Source organism: Aquarana catesbeiana, linkage group LG05 (genome assembly GCF_042186555.1).
Source record: "Aquarana catesbeiana isolate 2022-GZ linkage group LG05, ASM4218655v1, whole genome shotgun sequence".
Taxonomy (NCBI): domain Eukaryota; kingdom Metazoa; phylum Chordata; class Amphibia; order Anura; family Ranidae; genus Aquarana; species Aquarana catesbeiana.
Window position 1 is genome coordinate 250,475,505 of NC_133328.1, and position 23,113 is coordinate 250,498,617.

Genomic DNA, 23,113 nt, shown 5'->3' on the forward strand with positions numbered 1-23,113 from the left:
GGAATGTTTGTCTTGTTTATGTTGGGTCGTGAGTACCAGATCTTCCAGTGATTTAATTTCCTCTACTTTGCGCAACCACAGCCCCACTGAGGGAGGTGTAGTTTGCTTCCATGTAGCTGGGATACACGACTTTGCGGCATTGAGCAAATGTCTAACCAATGACTTTTTGTATGACCGCGCCAGAATAGTAATGGCATGAAGCAGAAAGAACCGGGGTCTTTCTGGATTATGTGATCTGTAAATTTCTGAATATTTTCACAATTGTTATCCAGAAACGCTGTAGTGATGGGCAAGTCCAGAAGACATGAAGGAGTGTCTGTTTGGCATCTCCAGCACTTATCAGAAGTATTGGGGAAAAAGCTATGCAACAACTCAGGTGTATAATGCCACCTAGTTAGAATCTTATAATTTGTCTCCTGAATCTTTGTGCAAAAGGGCGATTTCAGAGAGAATGTTTTGTTTTTGTATGGCAGTGAAGGTTCATTGTAAATCATTCTCCCAGTTCTGCAGAAACAGCAAATACGGTTGTTCCGCCGGGGTATTAAGCAAAGTGTATGTTTTGGAGAGTACCTGGGATAATGTTACTTGATTCCCACAATACTCTTCTAGGGTTGTCAGGTCACGTTTAAAATATGAGGGGTCCAGTATTGAGTGGATGAAATGGTGTAGTCGGATCGCCTTCCAAAAAGATAATTGAAGATTCCCAGTGTCTTTCGTCAGTAAGTGGATTGAGGTCCAATGATCTCCTATGTAATGCGAAGCGCAATCTTTACCCTCTGTCTACAACGTTTCATATTCTGAGTAGTCTACTCCCGGTGGAAACGCCGGGTTGCCTAAGATGGGGAATAATGGGGACTGTTTGGAGGTCAGGGAGGTGGTTTTAATTACTATCGAGCCCACATATAACGTGACTTCTATGATAGGGTGTGTAGTCATGCTTAAGGGGAGTGTATCATAGCACCAGATTGCTCTCTTCAGCGGGACACCTGCCTGGGAACGTTCTACTTGAACCCATAATTTAGTTTGATCATGTCTGTGCCAGTCGATAATTCTCCCTAGATGTACCGCTTGGTAATAGTGTTTCACTTCGGGGAGGGCCAGACCTCCGTAATGTTTCGGTAGTGTCAGGTAACGTCGGCGTATTCGGGGTTTCGTTTGCGGCCAAATACATTTTACAAACATTGAGTGAACTTGTTTAAAATATAGGGAGGGTATCCCAATTAGCAGTGCTTGAAATAAATATAAAAATTTCGGGAGAATGCACATTTTCAATAGATTGCACCTTCCAAACCAGGAATGGAGGCCCTTGCCCCAATCTTCTAGCCCCCCTTTTGCTTTAGACAGCATTGGTGGAAAGTTCAATTCAAATGTGCGTTTCAGGTCTCTGGGTATATTAGTCCCTAAGTAGGTAAAGTAGCTTTCAGACCATTGAAAGCTAAATTTAGATTGCAGGGGGGTCAATGTATCAGCTGTCATATTAATGGCCATAGCCGTAGATTTGTTGAAGTTAATTTTAAAATTAGATATGTTCCCATATCTCTGAAATTCTTTAAATTAGGTTTGGGAGCGACACGGTGGGGCTGGTCAGGGAGAACAAGAGATCATCAGCATATGCAGAGATCTTATACTGAGTTTGATCAATGGTAATTCCTGAGATATCCGGGTTCCGGCGTATCGTACATAAGAAGGGCTCAAGCACTAAGGCATAGAGAAGAGGTGATAGGGGACAACCCTGTCTGGTAACATTGGAGATGGTAAAAGGGTCAGAAAGGATTCCATTAGCTTTGACCTGGGCTGTCGGTATGGAGTAAATGTTAAATATCCACTTCAGCATATGCCTACCAAGTCCAATATGTTTAAGGACCGAGGCCATGAATTCCCAACTCACCCGGTCAAAGGCCTTTTCGGCATCTGTGCTGAGAAAAATGCAAGAGGTCTTGGTTATAGAGGCCCTATGTATTAGATTAAGCACCTTAGTGGTGTTATCCCTAGCTTCCCTAGAGGGGACAAAGCCCAACTAGTCCAAGTGTATCAGATCTGTCATATGTCGGATAATCTGTTAGCTAATATTTTAGTAAGGAGTTTTAGATCTATGTTCAAAAGAGATATGGGCCTATAGCTGCCGCAGGAAGATGGATCCTTTCCTTCTCTGGGAATAAGAGAAATGTGTGCACTTAATGTGTCTCTCTGTAGCCTACTACTCTCCGTAAGACTTAAAAAAAAGTTTTAGCATATATGGGCCTAAAATCGGCAGTATGGTTTGATAGTATTGAAGGGTGAACCCATCTGGTTCTGGTGCTTTACCTGGTTTCATATTTTTTGATGGCGCTTTGCAACTCCATCAAAGTGATGGGTTCTTCCATAGCCTGTGCATTTTCCTCTGAGAGCTTGGGAATGTTTGATTGGGTAAGGTAATCCCTTACAACAGCATCACTGTGATGTTGTTTTGGGAGGTTGTACAAGGAGGAATAGTAGGCCCGAAATTAGTTGGCAATCTGGGTGGGTAACACTTTCCTCTGTCCCGAAGAGGAGACGATTTAGGGGATGTATGCACGGAGTCTCTGTTGTCTAACAGATCTGGCCAGAAGTTTCCCGCACTTGTTTCCCGCTTCGTATGCAAGTTTCCTACAGGATTGTAGTGCTGCTTTTGCCTGATATTGTAAGAGATCAACTGTCTGTCTACGTAAGGTGAATAGTTCAGCTTCTAGCGATGGTGTCAGGTTTCTCTTGTGTGTGTTGTTTCTAAGGTAAGCGCGACAGTAGTTGTTTCTCCAACTCCCTTTTAATGTCCCGTGTTTGATCAGAACCCCTCTAATCACAGACTTGTGTGCCTCCCATAATATCCCAGGGTCACAGTTATCAATGTCGTTGGTTAGAAAGTATTGATTACGTTCCTTTGTGATGTCAGTACTGTGGGGGTCTGTAGTAGGCTCTCATTCAGTCGCCAAAATTTCGCTTTGGTCAATGCAGTCTGCGAAAGAGTAACGCATGGTGATAGGCACGTGGTCTGACCAAGTTATGTTACCTATCTCCACCACATCCACTGCTTCTAATTGACTATGTGGTAGCAAGAAAAAGTCAATGCGTGAATATGTTTTGTGTGGATTTGAGAAAAAGGTGTAGTCCCTCTCCCCTGCGTGGTGGAGCCTCCACATGTCTATCAGCCGTGCCTCATGTAAGACCCGGTTGATGCGTTTATGTACGCAGGAAAGGAGTACCAGAGGATGTGTCTACCATTGGGTTCAGGGAGACAGTAAAATCGCCGCCCAGGATCAAATGTCCTTCGGTAAAGTCCAACAAATTGGTAATAGTATTAGTATTTTGTATAAAAGGTATCCTGTCTAGCATTAGCCCCTTAATGAACAAAAAGCGGCCTTCTGTGTCAATTCTAGTGTCCCGACGTGTCCACGGTACTGTCCCTGCAAGGAGTATAGATACTCCTTTGGATTTGGCTGATAGATTCGTGGCATGATAAGTGTTTGTAAAATATTGATTCTTCAAGCACGGCGGTGCCCCTGTCTTGAAGTGGGTTTCCTGAATGAACGCAATATCTGCGTTTGCTCTCTTGAGATCATTAAGGAGCATACGGCGTTTCTCAGGTACATTTAACCCTTTAGCGTTCAGTGAAAAAACAGTAACGTGGTCCATCGCGCTCGTGTCAAAGAACTCTGAGTGGTAGAAACCACAGGGGAGGAGGGGGATTTGGGATGGGGGAGTATAGAATAAGGGTTATATAGATGGGAAACAAAAAAGGTAGAAAGAAAGAAGAAAGAAAAGCTCAAAAAGATTAAAGATTAAAGTAGACAGTGTACTGATTGTCTAATCTATAATCAATTGTCAATAAACAATCGTGTGCAAAGTTTGCAACAAACAACACACTCCGGTTCACACCGGGAAGGTGTTTCAGCCTAATGGGGGGATGTGGTTAGACAATGACCAGGGGAGCTAACCCAGATCCGCCCAGCCCACCCGCCCCAAAAAATAACTAAGGCATGTATCACAGCAAAGTACAAAACATATCAAATACTCGGTCAGGCATGTACTTAATATCACATACATTTCCCTTATACATTCAGGCCTAGCTCCAGTGCAACACATAAAACCCTCTATATATTAACTGAGTGGTAAACGAAACCACCCGAACTCAAAGTGGACAGTGTTCTCAACTTCCCCTGAACCTCACCGACTGAGCTGTGATAAATAAGTGTTTCTCTCTATTTCTTAGGGGAATGGGTTCTGGAATGTCTATACTCACATCTTACTTTGTCATCTGTTTTGGCCCATAGCGGATGGATACCCACAGGCCCCTGCATCTGACTACCACGGGAAGCGCATGACATCATATATGTCCCCCCTCCCGGTGCCTCCCGTTGATCTATCAATAAGGAAAAAAATAGCTGGTCTGTGGAGACCTTGAGCAAAGTTTTATGGTCCCAGGTGTAAGGAACCTACAAACTTAAAAGTCCCAAAATCTATCCTTTCACAATAAAAGTAATCAAGGTGTCTGTCTTAGCAGGTACATAGCATCTCCCTCAAAGTAGCAGACAGTTCCCTCTGAGTTTCCGGAGAGAGGCAATCTTGAGCTCCGTAAGGTTCTGCAGTTATTCCATCTGACTGCGGTATGAATTCTGGAGAACTTATATTGTCCCCGATAGACACTTGGAGGGTTTATAGGAGGGTAAGGGGGGGGGGGGGGGGGGGGGAGAGACCCTCAAGAGGGGACCATAGCAGTGGTCCATTCCAGGTGTCCATATAGAGGTAGGCATCAAACTGGGCCCCCAAACTTTCTCCACTCTTTATCCACCATGGCCCATTCCCTCCCTTAGTCTAACACCCATCTGGGTATCACCTCTGCAGCGTAACAGAGGCTAGTGAGTAAGGAGGAGGGCGAGGGATAGGGAGAGGGAGAGGGAGAGGAAATCAGTTCACAGTCCTGGCGTCATGAAGGTTCCACATGGAAGCTATAGGTAGGGGGTAAAACAGTGGGTGCACCGGAGGAGGGGGAAACGTTAGGTGCAAGAAAAAAAGATACAAAATCTCACCACAGCGGCGGCCGCCGCTAGGTTTCCCTGGTTAGGTGATGCGGGATCTGCGTCGGTTCCTTTGTGGTCTTGTTGAGCGAGGTCTTCGTGGATTTGTTCCTCCCGACATGGATGCGAATCTCGGAAGTAGCTGAAGCCAGTCTGGGACGTCCACAGGGTCTGTTTCCATGAATTCAAAACAATGCAGGAAGTTCTGAAGGCGATCTTAGGGTGAAAAATTGAGAAGGTTTCCTAAAAGTCACCGCTATGGGGAAACCCCACCGATAGGCGATGCCAGCATGTTGGGCAATTTCAAGCACAGGTTTCAATAGTGCCCTTCGTTGCAGGGTGGCTCGAGAGAGCCGGCATGTTCTTGCAAATCACCTCTCGGGCGATTCGGATCCAGCGATCGCGGTCCCAGGGCCCTGTGGATCCGATCAAAGGTCATACTAGTTGGGAAGTCATTTCCTGCCATGTCTCTAAATATGGCCAGTGCAGTAGCTGTCAGGTCTTCTGAACCAGTGGCCTCAGGTAAGCCCCGGAGTCGCAGGTTGTTCCTCCTGCTGCGATCCTCCATTTCCTCTAAATGTAACTGCTGATTAAGAACTGACATTGCCTGAGTAGCTTGAGTGTCTACTTTTTTCAATCGCCTTTCCATGTCTGTCACCGTGGCTTCCCCTGCTCCCATGCGTTCTGTCAGGGCGGTGATATCCGTACAAACCGCCGCTATATATATATATATATATGCAGACGATACTAAGCTAAGCAGGGCAATAACTTCTCCGCAGGATGTGGAAATCTTGCAAAAAGACCTGAACAAAATTAAATGGGGTGGGCGACTACATGGCAAATGAGGTTCAATGTAGAAAAATGTAAAATAATGCATTTGGGTGGCAAAAATATGAATGCAATCTATACACTGGGGGGAGAACCTCTGGGGGAATCTAGGATGGAAAAGGACCTGGGGGGTCCTAGTGGATGATAGGCTCAGCAATGGCATGCAATGCCAAGCTGCTGCTAATAAAGCAAACAGAATATTGGCATGCATTAAAAGGGGGATCAACTGCAGAGATAAAACGATAATTCTCCCGCTCTACAAGACTCTGGTCCGGCCGCACCTGGAGTATGCTGTCCAGTTCTGGGCACCAGTCCTCAGGAGGGACGTACTGGAAATGGAGCGAATACAAAGAAGGGCAACAAAGCTAATAAAGGGTCTGGAGGATCTTAGTTATGAGGAAAGGTTGCGAGCACTGAACTTATTCTCTCTGGAGAAGAGACGCTTGAGAGGGGATATGATTTCAATTTACAAATACTGTACTGATGACCCCACAGTAGGGATAAAACTTTTTCGCAGAAGAGTTTAGTAAGACTCGTGGCCACTCATTACAATTAGAAGAAAAGGAGGTTTAACCTTAAACTACGTAGAGGGTTCTTTACTGTAAGAGCGGCAAGTATGTGGAATTCCCTTCCACAGGCGGTGGTCTTAGTGGGGAGCATTGATAGCTTCAAGAAACCATTAGATAATCACCTGAATGACCGCAATATACAGGGATATGTAATGTAGTGCTGACACATAATCACACACATAGGTTGGACTTGATGGACTTGTGTCTTTTTTCAACCTCACCTACTATGTAACTATATCTCTGCAATGAGAGGCTTCTAGTCTGCTGGCCAGAGACTCAAGTCAGCCCTGATCAGTATAGCTTGTAGCAGGGCCTTCAGCTCCGCATCCACATGTAAAGTAAGGGGAGTGGGATGTGGGTCAGGCAGCTCTTGGGAGTAACACTGTCCAAGGAGCAGGGGGTTATGGATGTTGTCGGTGAGTTGTGCTGTGCTGTACTCACATGTCCGCTGGGTCTCATGGCGTCCGCCATCTTTGGAGCAGGGGATAGATCCTGAGAACCAGTGTAATACTGATGTAAAGTTCAGTTTTTCGGTGTTTTGGAAGAAGATTTCTTGCCTTGCTTGCTGCGTTTTTTTCTGCGTTTCCCAGCAGAGTACATGCCGCTATTTGCAGAGTATATTACTGAAGATTAGGGCCGGATATGCCGGGACGGAGCAGGAGCTCTTCAGCAGCACGTCCTCACTCGGCCATGGTCCAGACCACGCCCCCTATTTTTATGTTCTATTGTTATTTCACTTTTTGGGGACACTTGTTAGTATTTATCTCCAATATCAGATCGATCGCGCCATCTCTTCTGTTAATGTAGGAGATGTCAATGATGATCGCTAGTTTTTACAATCCAGACTTTTTATTATTTACTAATTTGTTAGGTTTCATTAACCTTATGGTCCTTTTTATGGTAGCAGCCAGTTAAAACACTAACAGTTCTATTACATCATTGCAGGGCATTTGCCCTTTTCCAAAATGGCTGATCTGATTGAGGGACACCAGGAGCTCAGAACTGGGTGTTCCATTCATTGTGCAGTGTATTTATGGCAGTGTGTCAGCACGCTGCCCGTGCCACTGGAAGACGTCATCTTTGACAAAACAGCGTAGGGAGTAGCCTGCTGACGTCACCACATACCGTGCTAGTCCGGGAATCTACGGGCAGCATACGAGAGCCGGCCAGCTCGTGTTTTTTTTTAATCCATCGCTTCTTATTTCCTGCATAACTGTAAGTGCATTATTGTTTTTTACCAATAAATTCTTTTAAACGTAATACGCTATGGAAGTTTTTATTTCCTTTTATGGGGAATGAGCATACATCTGCCACATGAGATGACATCTTACGCGGAGAGTCTGAGGAGCCCCTTTAGCTTTGAAAGACCCGAGGCTGGGGTTAAGAGCCACAGGCATGCATGATCAAGGGATCTAAGGAGCTGATAAGCTCGGGGGAGAATGGTCCTCAGATACAATTGCCTAGGGCCTGTTGAGATACAGTAATCCAGGAACTAAATTACTCGGATTCCAGTAATAACTCATATGACAACCCATAGGTTGGTTGTGATTGGAGGCACACTATGGGTTTTAGTCCTGTTGATGCTATTGACGACAGGTGTACCTGTGTCTATAGGATTGGCATACCTTACTGTGCCCGAATTACACTTATATGTTAATAGTTATTTTTTACTACTTTATGAAGATCGTTAAGTAACTAAGATATGTACCCCTGGGATTTTCCCAGGAGATAGTCTATGCAATATGATCCAGCAACTCTGTTGCCTTGTCAGGTAACACTTCACGCTACAAGTGCTCGCCCTCTTTTAAGTAAAGATGTTGGGGGTTCAGGGTATGAAGCATCCTCAGTTCCGGAGGGGGATGTGGGGAGGGGGGAATATCTGCCGTTGCAGATTGTTGAAGTTGCTAAGTTTGTAAGTTTTATAAAGGAGTGGCTCGATTGTAGTTGGAATGTTACTGACTCACACATACTTTATACGCATGTAAACAATTCAGCCACTAAGGGGGACAGTGAGATGGATAGAATGTCTATATCTGGGGGGATGGTTGGAGGGAGGGTGGGACGTGCGGATCCTGCTTACACAATTGAATATGATGGATGAGCTATCTATTATATCCTGGAATGTCCAGGGGTTAAATTCGGCCACAAAAAGGACGCTGGTTTTTAAATACCTACAAAAAGGTACAATCCACATATCTGTATACTTCAGGAGACCCACTTGATAGGCAGGCGTGTCTTAGGACTCCGGAGGGCAAGGGTGGGAGCTCATCATCATTCTACCTACTCAAACTATGCAAGGGGTGTAAGCATTATGGACCGCAGGTCCCTACCTCTGCAGATTCTGGATGTTAAGACTGACCCGGGGGGGGGCAGATATGTTATTAATGCCTCACTCTATGATAGAGGAATGGTGCTGGTAGGCCTATATCTTACACCTCCGGCCGAAGCACAATTGCTAAATGACATCATGCAATTGGTAATGGGGTTTAATGTACCTGAAGTTTTTATTTTTGGCGACTTTAATATGGCTCCATCACAGGATCTGGACAGATTACACATGGTGACCCGCAATACATTGGCCTTGGGGGGATGGGCTGACACGTTTGCTCTTACAGACGTGTGGCGCCACTTTCACCCAAATAAGAGAGAGTACACGTGTCACTCGGCCTCATATCGAGCACTCTCACAAACAGACCTTGTATATGCATCACCGGGGGCATTGCGTTGGGTAGGGGCAGTGGAGCATTTGCCTCGTGGCATTTCAGACCATGCCCCTGTCTGCCTTAAAATCTCAACGATTAAATCTCCGGGGCTTAAATTGTGGTGTCTGTCCGGATTCTGGGCTAAAGATGATAGAGTCCAGGAAACAAATGATGGAGAAGATCTGTAACTATTGGAATGAAAATGGGGAATCTGCTAATGCTATTGTGTTATGGGATGCATTTAAGTCTAAGATGATGGGGGATTATATTGCCCGTATATCTTTCTTGCAAAAAGAGGCTACCAAGATTAGGGAGACTTTAGGAGGAGAAGGCCGCTAGATGTGAGTCAGATTATATTCAATCCCCTAATGATAACAACTATTATTTATGGCAGAACTCCCTACGTGAGCTCTCCCTACATAACGTTGAGCAGACTAAAAAAAAAATCTATGCTATACACAAAGCAAAAAATATTTGAGCACGGAAATAAGAATGGGCGTCTGTTAGCTTGGCTAACAAAGAACCAGACAGCTTTCACTCACATAGCTAGTATCCAGAATGCCAGTGGGCAACTACTCTCTGCACCAGAGGAAATAAATGCTGAATTCCTGAAGTTTTTCAGGGAGGTGTATACCTCTAGAGCCCAGTTCACGCCATTAGAATTACAGGAATATCTAGATGCAATCCCTTTCCCGTCCCTATCAGAGGAACATAGGAATTTATTAGAGGGGGATTTTTCCCTGGAAGAGGTCCAGACTGCAATTGGCAGTTTGCAGTGCGGGAAAACTCCGGGTGCGGACGGCCTTCCCACAGAGTTTTATTCACAACATGCTGAAGTGCTCACCCCCAGGATGAAGTCCCTCTTCTCTGGCCTGGTAGAGACAGGCACTCTCCCAGAGTCTATGGAGGAAGCTATTATAGTTCTAATACCCAAACCTGGTAAGGGCTCACAGGAATGTGCATCCTTCAGACCAATATCTTTACTCAATGTTGATGCAAAAATCCTAGCAAAGATTTTAGCTAACCGTTTGTCGTCGGTAATATCCACCCTGGTTCATGCCGACCAAACAGGGATTATGCCGGGCAAAAGGTAATGACATAAATCTTAGGCGCCTTTTCTTAAACCTGTCGTTCTGTCATGATACAGCGGGATCTCGAGTGATTGCCTCTCTAGACGCCGAAAAGGCGTTTGACTCTGTAGAGTGGTTGTACCTTTGGGGGGTGTTAAAACACTTTGGGTTTGGCCCCAATTTCATATGCTGGCTGCAACTACTTTACAGAGCTCCCAAAGCAAGGGTACATACCAATGACCGAGTGTCAGACTCATTCTCCTTACACAGGGGCACCCGCCAAGGATGCCCCCTGTCCCCTAGTTTATTTGCCTTGGCCCTGGAACCTTTAGCAATTTTAATTCGTGAGTCACAGGAGATTAAGGGAATTCGGGTTGGCAACCTGGAAGAGAAAATATCCCTATATGCGGATGATGCGCTACTTTATCTAAATGACTCTGGACCGTCGTTGTCTGCTGCCCTGGTGTTATTTGATAGATTTGGTGCATTATCAGGCATCCGTATCAATTGGAACAAATCGGTCCTTTCTTCCCTGGATAAGCAGCCCCAAGGCCTGCACAACCATACTCCACTACAGTGGGTTGGAGAATTCAAGTATCTTGGGGTCAAGGTATCGAGGGATGTCGGCCAATATTATACTTTGAACCTACTCCCATTGCTTAGACTCCTACGGGAAAAATGCCAGTCTTGGTCCGGACTTCCATTGAACTTTTTAGGCCGCATAAGTATTCTCAAAATGGTTATCCTACCCAAGTTCAATTATTTTTTCCGGAACAGTCCGATTTGGATACCGCAGATCTTCTTCCAAGAAATTGACAAATGCATCACCTCATTTATATGGAATGGTTCTATACCAAGACTGGCAAAGACCACACTGCGTGCACCGACACAACTGGGGGGGGATTGGCCCTCCCGGATTTCAGGGTGTATTACTGGGCAGCTATGTTGGTCACTGTATACTGGTGGTTTGCGGCGAGTAAATCTAACGCTGCGGTTTGTGTAGAGGCAGCCTGGCTAGGCTCACTACAAGAACTGCAAAATTTGGCGTATAGAGGAGTGGGAGCTTATAAAGATCTCCCTGCCCCAACTAAGGCAACAATAAAGGTTTGGATTGCGGCTAGACGTAGGTTCCTCATAGCGGGTCAATGGTCACCGGTCCAGCCTCTCTGGGGAAACCCTACTTTGCCTCATTTTAGGTCAATACCAGACCCTCAGGTTTGGGCGAGATTCGACATTAAGACCCTAAGGGATATTATGCCTACGGCACACTGATGTCATTTTCACAATTAGCTAGGAAATATGAGCTACCTGGGTGGATGTTCTTTCGCTATGTTCAGCTGAGGCATGCGGCCAGGGCCCAATTCCAAATGCAGCCTATTCTGAAATTGGATCCCGTAGAGAATCTATTGTCCTGTGAAGACCTGAAAAAGCCACTTTCGGCTTTATATGGTATTTTACTTCCAATTGATAATGTTAAAATGGATAGACTCTGGGAACAATGGAAGGCTGATATTCCATCGTTAGAGAGGGATGATTGGGAGGACAGTCTTGAGCAGAGCCCCAAGCTAGTCATAGCTGCAGGAGATAAACTTATACAGACCAAATTCCTCCATAAGGTTTATTTCACCCCGGTTCGCATGTCTAGAATATATCCTGATAGAGATCTACAATGTCCCAGATGTTTGGCACATCCGGGTTCATACCTGCACATGTTCTGGGACTGCCCTATGCTGTCAAACTTCTGGGCGGGAGTATTTGATCATTTAAACATCCGCCTCGAGTTAAACGTCCCTATGACGCCTGAATTAGCCTTACTGGGTGTACACGATGATGATCAGAGATCACATCATAGTAAATTGCTAATTTCATATTTGCTCTTTTATGCCAAGAAAGAGATACTGTGTAAATGGACATCTTCCGTCCCCCCGGATGTAGCTACATGGGAAAACAAAGTAAATGCTGCTCTCCCACTGTATAAGTTGACGTACATCAACCATGGATGCCCATGGAAATTTGACAAAGTCTGGTCATCATGGGTGTCGATTTAGGGGGTGGGACATTGTCAGTAGAGTGGTGGATATGCTAATTGACCCCTGCTTTCTTCTGGTGGTTTCGGTCTCCGTTGCCTCCCCTCCCTCCCCCTCCTGGGGTTGTGTTCCTTGCTGGCTCCTCCCTTTCCCTGCCCTTTTTCCTGTATTCTCCTCCCTCTATTAATCAGATAATATACCCCCTGAACAGGGAACTATGAATATATTGCACTTGATAAATGTTTTATGGTTTTTAGTCTTCTTTTTGACAACGGTATACGATGTATGCTTTGTGTGAAATGCTGATAAAACTGACAACCGTAACTTCTTGTAACAACGAAATGTGAACATATAATATTGTAAATATTACATTTCTACAATAAAGCACTCCTGGTTATATAAAAAAAAAAAAAGCTGATAAGCGGCAGTATGTTCGTGGGCAGAGGCACTTCTCTATTGCACCCCATCACATCCCCCATAGTGTTGCAGTTGCATGTCATCACTGGCAGGAAGATTGCAAAGCCATCATCTAGAAGATTGTTATACTAAGTGGGCTCTCTTTCAATAGCCTAGTGGAGTGGACTTGGCTCTGTTGCTTGTGTATCTTGCTATACACTTTATCTTAATATATCTTTTTGCACTTATCACTGGTGATCGTATAAAATGCTGATATAACATATTGCATGAATTTTTCATATATTTTCAATTATTTGGTTATGATTTAATCTTTTAAATATTTTTCAAATTTTTTTGGATCACAAATCATTTCACAGCGCAGCTTTTTTCTTACGATAAGGACATGGATTACTGGAACCATGTCCTGTGGTCTGATGAGAACAAGATAAACTTATTTGGTTCAGATGGTGTCAAGCATGTGTGGCGGCAACCAGGTGAGGAGTACAAAGACAAATGCGTCTTGCCTACACTTAAGTATGGTGGTGGGAGTGTCATGGTCTGGGGCTGCACAAGTGCTGCCAGCACTGGGGAGCTAGAGTTCATTGAGGCAATCATGAATGCCAACATGTATTGTGACATACTAAAGCAGAGCATGATCCCCCTCCCTTTGGAGACTGGGCTGCAGGGCAGTATTCCAACATGATAACAACCCCAAACACACCTCCAAGACGACCACTGCCTTGCTAAAGAAGCTGAGGGTAAAGGTGATGGCCTGGCCAAGCATGTCTCCAGACCTAAACCCTATTGAGCATCCGCGGGCATCCTCAAAAACGGAAGGTGGAGGAGCTCAAGGTCTCTAACATCCACCAGCTTTGTGCGAGGTCGTCATGGAGAAGTGGAAGAGGACTCCAGTGACAACCTGTGAAGCTCTGGTGAACTCCATGCCTAAGAGGGTTAAGGCAATGCTGGAAAATAATGGTGGCACTGGCCACACAAAATATTGACACTTTGGGCCCAATTTGGACATTTTCACTTAGGGGTGTACTCACTTTTGTTGCTAGCAGTTTAGAAATGAATAGCTGTGTGTTGAGTTATTTTGAAGGGACAGCAAATTTACACTGTTATACAAGATGTACACTTACTACTTTACATTGTAGCAAAGTGTAATTTCTTCACTGTTGTCACATGAAAAGATATAAAATATTTACAAAAATGTGAGGGTACTTTTGTGAGATACTGTACATAGCACCCTGCACTCAACTCACTAATTGCACCACATACCGAGGTGAGAGCCAAATTAAAGGTTCCAGTGCCTGAAGAAAACATTACAGGAAGGACACTAGCAAAAAAAAAAAAAAAAAAAAAAAAAAAAAAAAAGGCCTCAGAGTGGGCGGAGTTATATGAGTAATAGTGGGCAACCCTGCAAAGACTTTTGCCGATGTCCAATCACCTGAGAGTAGCAGCATATAATCTTTGGTCCACAGTCTATAAATTGTCCTGTTTCCTCTACTGTTTTAATAAAGATACATTTTTATTCAGTAAATAAAAAAATAATGTTTTATAGTAAACAACCAATTGAACTCATTGGAGAGAGTAAAGCTGCAAATTTTTTGCATATCCACATTGTGCTTTATCAGTTTGCATGGCCCACACAGGCAGGGTTAAATCAAACCTATTCACCATCTACTCTGCACTAATTTTAAACCATAGCTACATAGTATAATTACATAGTAGGTGAGGTTGAAAAAAAAAAAAAAAAAAAAAAAAAAAAAAAGACACAAGTCCATCAAGTCCAACCTATGTGTGTGATTATGTCAGTATTACATTGTATATCCCTGTATGTTGCGGTCGTTCAGGTGATTATCTAATAGCTTTTTGAAACTATCAATGCCCCCCATTGAAACCACCACCTATGGAAGGGAATTCCACATCCTTGCCGCTCTTATGCCCTGTACACACGATTGCACATTCTGACAACAAAATCCATGGATTTTTTCCAACGGATGTTGGTTCAAACTTGTCTTGCATACACACGTTCACACAAAGTTGGTCGGAAAATTGTGAACGTCAAGAACGCGGTGACGTACAACACGTATGACGAGCCAAGAAAAATGAAGTTCAATAGCCAGTGCAGCTCTTCTGCTTAATTCCGAGCATGCGTGGAACTTTGTGCGTCGAAATTGTGTACACACGATCGGAATTCGCGACAGATTTTTTTGTCGGGAAATTTGAGAACCAGCTCTCAAATTTAGTGTGACGAAAATTCCGGTGGAAAATGTCCGATGGAGCCTACACACATTCTGAATTTCTGACAAAAAGCTCCCATCGCACATTTTCAATGGGAAAATCCAACCGTGCGTACGGGCATTAGGCTTGCTTCACACCTATGCATTTTTAGTGCTTTTTGCAGATTTGCACTACAGAACGTGTTCCATAGGAACCCATGTTAAATGGACTGCAGTGCAAATATGCAAAAAGTACTAAAAATGCATAGGTGTGAATCAGGCCTTACAGTAAAGAACCCTCCATGCAGTTTAAGGTTAAACCTCTCTTCTACCAATTTGGCCACGTGTCTTATTGAACTCCAAGCATGTTTAATAAGATCCATCCTTCTACTCATAATATATACTTTAATTACTGTGACAGTGGCAAGAGTCTCACAGATACACATAAACCTCTGAGCAAATTTTCACTTTATATAAGTTTTTGCACACATTATAATGAGCCTACCTTAAAGGGGAACTTCATTAATATAGTTGGGGTCAGGAGACAACTTGCAACCAACAACTGCTGAGACAATGAACACATAATTAATATATATGTAATGTAAAGCATATTTTATATAAATTGAGTATTATGTATAATATATATATTTATTTATTATCTCTTTTTTTAATGCAAAACCTTTATCCCAAAAGAAAAATAACTGTTGCTGCAACTGCTTATAATGTGTTAGCTGGAGTTTGGCTTCAATTTGTTAGTGTATCCAAATCTGCTAGTCCATCTAACACTCCCCTTCCCCCAAACAATGCTGCTGTTCAAAGGTGCCCCTGGGCTCGTTCATTCAGAGTTGACACTAACACAGGCAGGTGCGTTCCCAGCCAGAGCACAAGGTGAAAATTCTAAGAAAAAGTACTAGTTACTTACCGATAACTGTCTTTCTGGGAAATCTTCCAGGACGGCACACCTGAGAGATGAGAGGCTCCTCCCCACAGGAAACACAATCAATCAACAGCTGTTTTAAGTCCACACCCTTCCCCCTGATCCTCAGTTTGTAGAGAAGTAACTCCTGAACCTGGTTCACAAGGGAAATCATTCCTCATAGGCACTCACCTTCTAGTGTTCTAAAATTTTCCCTCCTCCAACGGGTGGAAAGTAGGCCTGCCGTCCTGGAAGATTTCCCAGAAAGACAGTTACCGGTAAGTAACTAGTACTTTTCTCAAGTCATCTTCCAGGACGGCACACCTGAGAGGATAATCAAGTACCTCAGGCCTACCTTAGGGTGGGACCACTGCAAGACTCTTGGCGAACCTCGGTTCTGCAGTAAGCTTTACCTTTACTCCATATGCTTGATGAAGGTATCTTAGCTGGATCATGCGGCTGATCTGCCGGTCTACTCCACCGGTGTCTCTGCCTTCTCTGTTTCGGATGCAGGATCTAGGTAGAGTGGGCTCTTAAAGATGGAATCAGAAAACATGTTAAACTTGTAGGTTATCAATGTTGCCTGTCACACATCTACCAACAATGGCCTATTCTGCCTATAGGTGCTGTTTAGAACCACTAAAAAGATTAATCGGAGACCTGTGTTGTAAGACAAGGACACTACATTGATCCATAAGGGGGCCTGTCTTAACACAACCCTGTCCAGGGAAATAAAACTGCCAAAAAAGGGGGGCCCCTGACAGACAACCCCTTTTTGTTCATTTTTAGCTTTACGTCAGCAAAGACTGAAGGGAAACCTACTTAAGGGAAATAGATTGACAAAAACTTAATCCCTGGGTTTAAGGCATGCCCAATCTATAGTTTTACTTACGCCTGAGAGCCTACTCAGGAGATTAACATCTATAGCAGGAGAAGAACACTCATATTGCTACATCTAGTTTTGCTAGAAGGGCAAAATGAAGGCCATGCACAGAGCTGTAACCTATTTGGTCGGGTATACATGTTTATACTTCATCTTCAGGCCATAAAACTCCTCTGAACCGAACTTCCCAAGTTCTTATTAAACAGGGCGATTCATTATCGCCTTCCTCCAGTGACCCATAACTCTACTGGGCTTCAACCCTAGGAAATGGCTCTGGCATCCCTGAATGTAAGGGGTCGAGGCTTTCTGACATGTGACATCTGCACCAGAACTCCTGGCCCTTTCACGGAAGAGAAGGCTGAAATACAAAAAGGTGATACATGTATTATTAATATCACAAATAAAAAAAATCATAGATTGTGGACATAGGACAATAGATTTAGACAGAAAGGACACAAGCATAGACATCAATGTTGTGTATCTGAGTGTGACTAGCTAAACCAAAATATCAAATATGGGAAGAGACCCAAATCTGAACCTCACAGTCTGGTTTTCTGATGTGCGGCCAATATGTAAGCATTAAGACACAAACACACCTTAAATGCTGCGCATTTCTGAAGTGCAGCTAGCTAGGTCATAACTGGTAAATACAGAAAGGACGGGAACCCCCTTTTACAGTGGTGTTTTACTGATGTATAGCAAAACAAGGCTATAAAGAGAAGACAGAAAGACCCAAACTTCTATGTTGCGTATTTATGACGAACCACCAAGTACAGTTATAAAGACAATTCTTCCTGTTATGCAGTTCTGTAGTGCAGTTACATAGAACCAACAGAGAAAGAACACAAGCAACCTACAGCATTGTGTTTTTCTGAAGTGCCATAAGGTAAGGCAATATGAAACAGAAAGCACCAACAAGCTTCAATGTTCAGTACTTCTGCTGTGCAGCAACATAAAAAACAAACAAACAACAGACAGCCTTTACAGCTGCGATCTTTCTGGTCTACTGCAAAATAAGGCAATAACTCCACAATGAGTATTCCTGCAGCATTGCAAAACCTGAACCAGAAGGGACAGATAAGCTTAGGGTTCCCACACCCGTGCGACCCAACCTGCCACTTGGGACTGCAAGACACATGAGAAGTCATACTATGGCTTCCAAAGGGTATCATTCGTGACTGTGCGACTCCAGGTCGCAGCGTATCCAGCAGTCCCTGCTTACGGAACCACAGACCTCAAGATTACACAGGTCGCAGGAAAAGCAGTTTTCGGGTCGAACAAGGGGTCCCCATGCTGTGGCTCCCTGGAGGAGTGCAGCCAACAACCCCCTACTGTGTATACCTAAGAAACAGCAAGGAAGATCAATGAGAAACACCACTTACTGCTGTGCCTTTCTGATATACGGACGATAAGTCAGTAAATATAGGACATACAGGACACAATGTTCAATCTTTGTGTATGTCTGATGTGTAGCATATACCAATACTGAGCAGAGATGTCATTACCCTCAATGTGTCTCCCTGCTGAGCAGCAAAAACAAATCAGAAAAAGACAAACAACCTTCACTGTTGTGTCCTTTCTGATATGCAGCCAATAAGGCAGTAAACCTTCAATTTTGTATGTGTCTGATGTGCAACAACAATCTTGAATAGAGATCGCACATCCATATTCAAGTGATTTGGCATGTGACTCAACATGTCAAATCGCATGCCTAAAATTGGCAGCCATTGCCGTTAATAGCACTGTCTGAATCAGCCCGGGCCACTTTGCGGTGCTGCACTGATTACCAATGGCAGTATGTGTACTACCCATGGCACAGGTCCAGCTTGTATTTTCCAACAAAATCAGGACCATTCATCTTCACTGCTACCTTTCTGATAAGCAACCAATAAGGCAGTAATACAGGACCCACAGACAAACTTCAATCGTGTATATCTCTAATGTGCAACAATCTAACAATTCTGAATAGAGATAGCACATCCATATTGAAGCGATTTGGCATGCGACTCACATGTCAAATCGCATGCCTAAAATCGGCAGCTATTGCCGTTAATAGCACTGTCTGAATCAGCACGACGCCACCTTGTGGTGCCGTACCGATTACCAAAGGCAGTATACGTACTACCCCTGCCATCAATCTTTCCTGCTGCCTTTCTGATAAGCAACCAATAAAGGCAGTAATACAGGACACAAAAACCCCACAGACAGACCCCAATCTTGTGTAGGTCTGATGTGCAGCAATATAACAATTATGAGCAGAAATTTCATCACCAGACTCAATGATGTGCGTTTCTGGCGTGCGGCACAAAACCAGAAAATACAGACCACCTTCCCTGTTGTATTTTCTGATCTGTAGCCAAACAAAGCAGTACCTTTAGGATATAAAGGACACCCAACAAGCTTCAGCAGAGATGTCACAAATCTCAATGTGTACTTTAGTTGTGCCACCAAACACCCCAGCAAGGACAAACCTTCACTACTGAGGTCTACTGGTGAGCAGCCAAGAAGGAGTCATGGTGTATCCCTTTATGAAATAACCAAACAGGAGCAAATTATTTCATAGGCATAGCCTGGGCTGTAGATACTAATCCTTCACCACCAGTGAAGGAACCAATCCTAAAATGGTTGGACACCTTACTATAGTAGCTGTTGTCCTACCTTACCTCCGTAGATTGAGCAAACGCTAGCCAGCTCATACACGGGTGGGGCTGATCAGTAACTAAAGTCTCATTGAGCCCAGCCCTAGAGACCAATATAAGACCTCTAAAAAGGGTGGTTACCAATTTAGCCTGGAGGTAAATAGCCACCTGCAGCCCTTAAAGAAGCAATCATATAGCCATCTAGCTCTTGCATATGTTTGCACAGAAAATCCTTAATCAAAGGATATAGGAAAAACGATTTATGGTAAATCGCTTTTAGATCTGTCACTGAGTGGACTGTAGCCCAAACCAACAAAAAGGTTTTTCTTACCCCCTGCATTAAAATATAACCACAATGTAAGAGTGGAGTGGGAGGTTGGAGCTTATGAAAAGTTACCCATAGCAAGCAACCCCCAAAAGCAGGTTCTGTCACAAGGGAACCCCTACTGTGCCACACAGAAGCTTGGTCCCTGCCACATTGTTGAAAGTTAGGTCAGCTTTTAAGCATCTTGGAGCAACTTTAAGCAGATTCCTAGCAGCTGGGCTAATAGGGCCAGATAACCTAGTGCACCTGCTGAGCAAGGGAGCTTACTCCTGAATCCTTCAACCATTGCACCATTAATAACTTGTTCAGTGGTATACCTGGCCAGTAAGGAACTCTTTGTTCTACCAGGTCACCCTCTTTGCTGTATTCACCCCTACTAATGTACCACAACCGGGTATGTAGGGAGAGGCCGACAACCTACTGTTGTGATAACCACAGTGTCTCTGCTATAAGAGGAAGCCGTGGCTGGTGGTTTTTAGCAGTAGCTTCTGGGCTATTTTGTTATGGAGACCCCAGGTCCTGCACCACTCAGTAAATACAGGGGGAAGGGGAAAAAATGCCTTACCTACCTCTTTCCCATCTGAGGTGGTTTAGGCACACTCGCTCCTCTGCACCACTTGTCCACCATACAGCATCTCTGATGTAGGAGGGAGCTGTGGCTGGTGTCTTTAGCAAAAGCTTCTGGGCTATTTGAATCCAGACCCCAGGGGAGATTATCTCAAATGCCCAGAAACCATCTGGCTGGGATTGGGGATTTTTGACTCACCGTTGTCGTCTTCCCCTTTTTCCACAGCCACCGGGCTTGCTTTTCCATCCTTATGGTCCACACGCAAGGAGGATAGCCGCCAAAGTGCCCCCCCCCACAACTGCTGTCCCTTTAGGGAGCTGCAAGGTTAGGCTGTGTCCTGCTCTGTCCAGTCAGTATATACACATGGGGGGGGCAATGCCGTACGTTCCTCATTCCCATGAGGTGGTTTAGGCAGACATTCACCATAGTAAACTGGTGCCTCCTCGAAAGGAGGATGTGGGCGCCTGCTCCTGCTGACTCTCAGCCTTCCCTTCTGGGTAAGAACGCGGGTCGTTCAGGCGGTGCCCTCCCCAGCAGCCCACGCGAGCTACCAGGGACCCAGGAGTCAGGGGATACGATCCCCCTGGAAAGAACCGATGGCCAGCACCCCCGTCTGAAAGGACTTCCGGACAGGTAAGGGGGGGGGGGGGGGGGGAGAGACAGGATAAAGGCCCCTGAAGTTCTGGGGACACCACTGTACCCAGGGGCCTTGAGCTCTCAGGGGGGCTTTCCCAGTTTCTGCTGCCCCCCTGAGGAAAGGATAGGGGAACCCCCCGGGAAGGATAAATATATCCCGCCAGACCCAGAGGCTTCCCAGGCATTTGGTCCGGCTCCCAGGGGGAGACCACCAGCCCCAGGCTTCGGTCATTTGGAAAAAAAAACAAACAGTTTCGCCGTGTAGGGAGAAACACAATCAAAAACTGAGGATCAGGGGGAAGGGTGTGGACTTAAAACAGCTGTTGATTGATTGTGTTTCCTGTGGGGAGGAGCCTCTCATCTCTCAGGTGTGCCGTCCTGGAAGATGACTTGAGAAAGAAAAGCCATCTACCACGTTTAATAATTGGTAAGCTGCAATATATTACGTTTTTGGTTTAATATATTGCCAGCTTGACAAATTCGGAAAGCCAGATCATTTTTATAAGAGATCCCTTCACATCATATTTACCCTTTCCAAAAACCCAGTAGAGATGTGTCAAAATTTCGTTGGTTGAAACGTTTAGTCCGAAAATGGTGTTATTTACAGAATACCGATAGGAGAAAAGGTGCAATTTTACCATGATTTACTGTGCTTATGGTGTGTTTTTCATAGGTCATGTGACAAAAAAAAAAAAAAAAAAAAACACCACACACCACAACACACATCAAAAACTTTGATACTTGCTGCTTTTTCAATGCATTTGAACTGGGAGACGTGTTTTTTGTGCATTTTTTTTTTTTCCCCCTGACCAAAAATGCACCAAGCTGGATTTTTAACACCACAATGGAAGCCCAACGGACCAGTGTGCAGACATACATAGAATTTAAATGTCAATCTTAATTTTATTTAAAAATTATACAAACAAATATGCATACATTATTGGCATAATCATACCGTCAATTTACAAATACATTATACAAGCTTACAAAAAAAAAAAAAAATTACATACATTTTTTAAATGGATACATTTTTCTTGAGCTTAAAAACTAAGGGTGCCAATAACGGTCGACAATAAATTCATATTCATTTAAATTAATATTACTTAAAAAGTTAATTATATATAATTTTTTTTTTTTTTTTTTTTTTAATTTAAAATCTAAAAACTGTCATTTTCGGTTTCGTTTTCTGGGCAAGTGCATCCTGCTATTTCAGCTTTGGTTTCGGCACCAAAATTTCCATTCGGTGCACCTCTAATAACCAGGACAAGGACAGAACAGGGTAAGATGATGGTGTAACATAACTCCTGGTAGAAGCTAGTTTAATCCCTGTAAGACTATTATGTTTAATATGTCAAAAAAAAAAAAAAAAAAAAAAAAGTGTAAAACATTATTTGCGTCCATTCACTGTTAGATCCCATGTACACGGGACGCTGAGGCAAAGTCCTCTGAACAAATTTTTTTGACACCTTGAAACCGGCCCGTTTAACCGCGTTTAAGTCTAGAAGCGTTTATTAAGATTACCTCATAAAAACATTGTAAGTTAACTATTTCAGCCATTTTGACCAGAGTGAGTAGCAGCAGCAGAGAGCAGTTGTCTACTTGTATTTGTCCCTATTTCTGTGCTTTTTTTTTTTTTGCAATGGATCCCATAATGAGCATATGTGAGGAAATACTCCTGATATTGTTCTTGATGAGGCTAGAACGACGTAGAAAATTGTGAGAGGTCCAGAGTCAGAGTTCGTCGCTACTGGACCCATCCTTTGATTGTGCAGCGAATGTCAGCAGGATATTTTGTAAACATGTACGTACAGCTGCGTACCTACCCCGACAAATTTTTTAATTTCACACACATGTCCATTGCCATATTTGACCTTCTACTTGAAAAAGTACAACACAGTCTGACACGCATGCACACCAACATGAGGAAGAGTGTGTCACCAGAGGAACGTCTGTTGGTGACGATCAGGTATGTGCATATATTTATATATAGTGTGACATTGGGGGATGGCTAGCTCAGTGATAGATGCATTTTAAGTGAGTTCACAGCCAACAGGAACTAAGGTTTAAGGGCATGGTAGCCCACTTTTATTGAAAGTAACAAAAAGATGAAAGTTCAGACACGCGTTTGGTTTCCCACACAAAGGTTCTTCTCCCAAAAACTGAAAAATGCCAAGCCACCTGGCTCTTAAGGCTCGCTCAGCCTTGAGCGCAGTTCCTTGCTGCACAGGCCCATTCCTGGCCTCTAGGAAGGGGCTCTCCTGACACTCCAGACTTTCACACTCCTCCAAGACTCACGGTC

The 23,113-nt window shown here is 44.0% G+C and overlaps 1 protein-coding gene across 8 annotated transcripts in view; it reads right to left on the reverse strand.

Moving 5' to 3' along the window:
- The window catches only part of CTNND2 (catenin delta 2), a 1,213,609-nt gene that overhangs the window by 1,116,367 nt on the left and 74,129 nt on the right, over positions 1-23,113 (reverse strand). For 6 of the 8 annotated variants that reach the window (XM_073630701.1, XM_073630699.1, XM_073630697.1 and 3 more), the window contains exon 2: positions 15,353-15,409. The exons of 1 other annotated variant lie outside the window; for it this stretch is intronic. The gene's annotated coding sequence lies outside the window, so the exon portion shown is untranslated. Of the gene's footprint in view, positions 1-15,352; positions 15,413-23,113 lie in introns of all 8 variants that reach the window. One more of the 8 variants, XM_073630695.1, reaches the window with a different exon arrangement.